Raw genomic sequence first — 6,000 nt, forward strand, 5'->3', positions numbered from 1 at the left:
AAGGTATACTGTTGCCAGGCAAAATGTTTTTAGTGCCACGAAAAAAAAACCATGAATAAGCCGCACCGTAGAATAAGCCACAGTTTGTAGAAAAAAGTTAGTCTGGAATTTATTGTAATCATGACCCAATTGTAAGCACCACCAGTGATGCATGGGACAATGCATCAGTCACCACATTATCAATCCCCTTTTTGTGCTTTTTCATCACATTGTGTTCTGTACCAATGGGACTGAACACATGAGATGCTGAGAGAGATGAGGGTTCTTTTAGACTTGTTAGAAGTATATGTGATAGGGAATACCTTCAGCATCATCCAGCATCAGCAGTGCTTCTGCCCTCAGAAGAATAACATGATCATTCAGTCACCAGGCCAGAGCTAATGCATCATGGCCATTTTATCATACCACCTTTTCATTTTTTCCTGGGAGGAAGACAACCCCACAGCAATCTAGTGGCACTCAGCAGCCAAGCCTTAACCAACCACAAAATAAATCGCAATGATCTTGGAAAAGGAGCCGGACAGCCACTGGTCCTTAAACACCTTGGTCGGGCCAGCACTCTAACTGACCCTGTGACTGGGATTGTAAGTGATACTGCAGGGAGATGCCAAGGGACACCTCGCCGTCCCTTTAATGTACTTGACAAGTAGTCTGTGTCCTGATTAGTCTGAACAATGTGCAGTAACCCAAAGGTATTAAGAAACTTTATAAGTACTTTACTGACCACTTAGACAGTAATTTTTATCAGTGGAACACCCTCTGGAAACTGAGTGGACCTAAACAATACTGTAAACAAAAATTGGTTAACTGTCTTGCTTCTGAAGAGCCAACCAATACAATTGACTATTGATTGTTAATTGATCATTTTAATTTCAACATGCAAGTGCAACTAAAGACAAATAAATGTGAGAGACAGATAATTAAGAAAAAACAAATTGTTCCATATGTATTTTCGTTGTACATTAATATACATTTCAAAAATGAGTAGGAAGAAATACTTCTACAGTCCTTCCTCTTGGTGATTGACTCATGTCAAAAGTAAAACAATCTGTGTGGATGTCACTGCCTTTTTGTCTTTTTCATTTTGTCACTTTTTCAATTGATACCTGACTGTTCTCTCCAATAAACATCTCTCATAACCAAGTCGGTGTCTACGAAGATTCCTATTTCATCAGCACATCTGAACTATCACCAGAAGAAATTTACCACACTGTACTTAAGCCACTGCAGTTTGTTCATGCTCTGCCAGATAGTTATGGTTTCATGCCTGATTCTTCAGCACTTTTGTGGTTTGGAATAACTGGTTTTGACTCTATCTTCCTCGGATTTTCCTTCGTCTTCGTCAAGGCAACTTTGGCGGGCGGTCGGTCGGTCTACCTTCGGTAGGTCGGTCGGTCTACCTTCGGTTGGTCGGTCTACCTTCCTCAGATTTTCCTTCGTCTTCGTCAAGGCAACTTTGGCGGGCGGGCGGGCGGTCGGTCGAGAACAGAAGGTGAGTAGGAGAGTATGGAAGGGAGGGGAATAAATGTGTCTGAAGATGTGTAGTTCTATTTGATAATGTATATCCTGGGGACTATACTGTGATATATCAAATGTATGTAACAATGTAGAATGGCCAGAGTCTTCCCCGCCTTTTGCCAGAAGGCAGCAGGGATAGGCTTAACCCCCCAGACATAAACTTAAGTCTATCCAAATGTGGCTCTTGCAATTGCTGTCACTGCCTGCTCTTCTGCTCTTGCGCTGATGTGGAAAATTCCACTCACTCTGCCACACCCCTCCTCCTTCATCATTTTCACCTGTTCCTCCCTCTTAGGCTCTCTCTTTATTATCAGGGTGTCCAAACCAATGTTCCCTCTAAGCTGCGCGCTTGCACAATCGCGCACTGCTTGCACATACTCAGCGCACAAGAAAATCTATGCAGTGCACAAAATAAAATTCAACAGAAACGTATTCATTTATATCTAATTTTAGAACTGATATAATCTAGTTAATTAGACCAGTAATATTGTTTTCTGTACCATTTCGCAACGTACCTCAATGAGCGGCAGGTGTCCAGCCAATAATCCGATACAGTTCACTTACGCTACACAGCCAATCATAGCATTGACAGTGTTTATGTATGTGCCCTGCCTTTACTCGCCGTGCAGGTTAGCTAGCTAACAACAGTGCAGCGGATCTAAGAGACCCAAATGCTAATCCCTTATCATGGCGAAACGAACGGGCAGAGACACATCCACTCATCAAGCCAAAGTAAAAAAGAAATGCGGTTCTTTTAAGATGGAATGGCTGTCAGAGTACGTGCCAATAGAAGAACAAGCGGTGAAACTCTTCCTAGGACTCTTCCTTTGGTTAAAGCAGGACTCTCACATATAACATAGTACACATCTCATGAACAACAAGATTTTTGTCTTTTTCATTTTATGTGCTGCTGCCATTTGGTTCTTTTAATAAGCCATGTAACTTGCTATGATCCAAGGTTTTGAACAAGCGTGATACTGCTGTGTGGCCACAGCGTACCCATCTGATGTTGCTCACAGTGGTCCTCAGTGTGCTCAGGGAGCTTGTGTGTCTGCTCAGACACATGAAAAATTAGAGGGAACATTGGTCCAAACAACTCTTTAAGAAGCCTCCAGGTGATCCAAAATGCTGCAGCTAGAGTTCTGACAGGTATTGGCAAAAGAGATCACATAACTCCTGTACTGGCATCTCTTCATTGGCTCCCCATTAAATTTAGAATAATTTTTAAAATTCTTTTTCTGACCGATAAGCTCCTCAGAGGTCTAGCTCCATCCTACCTGGAGGAGCTAGTGACACCTTATCATCCCAATAGACCACTCCGCTCTCAGAATGCTGGTTTACTTGTGGTCCCCAGAGTCTCTAGGGGTAGAATGGGGGGCCGTGCATTTAGCCACCAGGCCCCCCTGTTGTGGAACCAGCTCCCTGTCCAGGTACGGGAGGCTGACTTAAAACCTTCCTCTTTGGAAAAGCTTATTGTCATTAATTCTGTAGTTGCAGTTACTATCCTAGACAGACAAGTTATCATACTTTGGGGGTCGTCTGATTATTAGGTTTACATCTTAGTTATGCTGCTATAGGCCGAGGCTGCCTGGGTCCAGAAACATGATCACCTGACAGGCCTCTGTCACCCCACTGGGTCATGGCTTCCTCTCCTCTCGTCTTCTAGTAGATCATTGATGATGTTGTTTCTTGTATCGTTTCTCTGCCCCGCTGTATCCATCAACAGGTCTAGCTGTATGCTGGCCTGGCGACCTCCGACCTTGCTGACCCAATCTACTCTTATACCAGCAGCTTGTACTATTAATGTATCTCTATGATCTCTGCCTATTCTCTCTTCTATCTGTCCTCCCCCTTCTCCTCCCTCTCTACCCAGCCGGCCATCAACAGGAGGGTCCCCCTACATAAGCTCGGTCCTGCTCAAGGTTTCTTCCTGTTAAAGGGGAGTTTTTCCTCTCCACTGTTGCTTGTCTGGGGTTAGACCCTGGGATTCTGGAAAGCACCAAGAAAATATTTTGATTGTAACAGAGGCTATATAAATAAAGATTATTGAAGATTGATTGATTGCCAGATTATTGCTCCATGCCACTTCAGCACTTTGTTTGATTTAGTGGTTTCGATCCTGCCTGCCTTGGACTTCTCTTCTGTCGATGTCCTGGCAAATCTGACAACCTTCCATCCCTGTTCAAAGGTTTTTGCCTTGTGTCTGTTTGGACTTTGCCCTCTTGTGGTGTTTTTTGCATGCCACACAGGTTTGTTTGTGATTCCTATGGTGCTGTTACCCGCAAGTTTTTAATAAAGCCGTTTATTAAAACTGTCAGTAACTGCTGCACGTGGATCCCACCACACCCGTATCAGCACAAATTGGCCAAGTCCATCCTTCTGGAGTCAAGTTGCATCGCCTGGTTGCCTGGGACATAGAACAGTAGGTGGAGAGGGCCATAGAAGGGCAGCCAGATCCCAGTGCCTGTCCACCAAACTGTCTGTTTGTTCCGCCCACCTTACGGTCAGAGGTGCAAGAGGGGTTTCCTTCTCCTAAATTTACCTGCCATCCTGGAATCCTTTGAACCCTACAGGCCATCTACTAACGGTTCTGGTGGCCCATATTGAGGGAGGACACCGAGGAGTTTATCAAGGCCTGCCTGCCCAGTTTGCAACCTGAGACTATCAAGACTCCCCGCCAGGCCCCTGTAGGACTCCTGCAGCCTCTTTATTTTCCCCACCACCCTTGGTCCTGCATCTCTGACTTTGTCGTGGGCCTTCTCACTTTGCAGGGCTTCACTGCCATTTTGATTATTGTGGACCGCTATAGCAAGATGGTCCACCTGGTTCCATTGCCCAAGCGCTCCTCTGCCACACACACACACACACACACACACACACACACACACACACACACACACACACCCATCTGACCAGCCTTCATCATTTTCACCTGTTATTCCCTCTTAGGCCTATTTAAGTCATTTGTGTACATTCCTGCCTTGCCAGATTATCACTTCATACGTGACTTTCCATCGCTTTGTTTGATCGGATTTAATGGTTTTGATCCTGCCTGCCTTGGACTTCTCTTCTGTCGATGCCCTGGTAAATCTGACAATCTTCTGTCTCTATTCAAGAGATTTTGCCTTGTGTTTGTTTGGACTTTACCCTCTTGTGGTGGTGTGGTGTTTTTTGCATGCCACAGAGGTTTGCGATTCCTTCGGCGCCGTTACCCGCGAGTTTTAATAAAGCCGTTTATTAAAACTGTCAGGAACTGCTGTGTTGCGAGTGGATCCCACCACACCATGTTATTTGCAGTCCATGTCCATATCATAGCTGATTGGGCCTTTTATAATATGTGGTCATTTAACACATTCGTAGGGAGGGAAAAGACCCAGAAGCAATTCATTCCATGGAGTCAATCCATGTGCATAAAGCACGCATGTATGACGTACATAACTGAGTGGTTTGAAATGTACTAGTTATCAAGACCATGTATTTTTGTTGTGCTTGTCTTTAAAATCCCCCATGTTTAATTAGAACACTTCAGCCACACTTGAGCTCCATCTGTGATTGGATGAGGCCAAGCTTGGCAGGACTGGTTGCGCTCTGCTGCATTCTGAAACATGTGAAAGGCACAAAGACCTGAGTAAAATGTGAGGCAAAAAAAATAAATATCTATACTTGCTCCAATATTTTACCTTAAATTTAAAAAAAGAATGTTTAAAGCATAGTTAGTGTCTTGTAAGATTTGCTCTTTTTTTTTTTTTAATATCTGGAATTCTGATGATTGTGGGTTGAGGGAACACTGGAGAATAAAAGAAAATTCTATTAAAACAATTCACACCATTCATGAAAAAGTTGCATAATCTAAATGTGTCTTTGCAAGGCATGGTAGTTTAGAGCATATAAATTTCCTATCTAATGTATAATAAATGCGTGACACTCTAGGGGCTCATTCAGTGACAGGCTTATTCAGCCCCAGTACTGAAAGGATCATTTCCAGAGACCCTTTGCACTTTATATTGACTGCTGGGTACCTCAAATTTCTTAATGTTTACTTTAATTCAATCTTATGTGTGAGCTGCTGTGCAGTTTACCCACTGAGTGGGTAATAAAGCTTATTTTTGGAATCTGGATTAAATGAGCTGATTTATTTTTAAAAAACAAACAAACACACAAACAGTGAAACAATTGCATTCAGTTCACGTTGATACTGAGCAGAATTCGATGTTAATCTTTCCCTTTGGTGGAACACTGTTAGTCTCAGAAGTCTTATGACGATCTTTGTCCCCGTTCCTCCTCCCCTTTAAGGTTTCAAAGACAAACACACAGTATGACTCAAACACGAGCACGGATGAACAGCTCTCTCCTCTACAGGTGAGATTCATTGTGTTACATCTGATTTTATGTCACTGCAAGTGTGAACTGTATCTCATAGAACACACCTTTGCTGTAAATGAAAAATAGCTTGCTTGTCTGCTAACTTTGTGATGCTGCCAA

Source organism: Takifugu rubripes, chromosome 17 (assembly GCF_901000725.2).
Source record: "Takifugu rubripes chromosome 17, fTakRub1.2, whole genome shotgun sequence".
Taxonomy (NCBI): domain Eukaryota; kingdom Metazoa; phylum Chordata; class Actinopteri; order Tetraodontiformes; family Tetraodontidae; genus Takifugu; species Takifugu rubripes.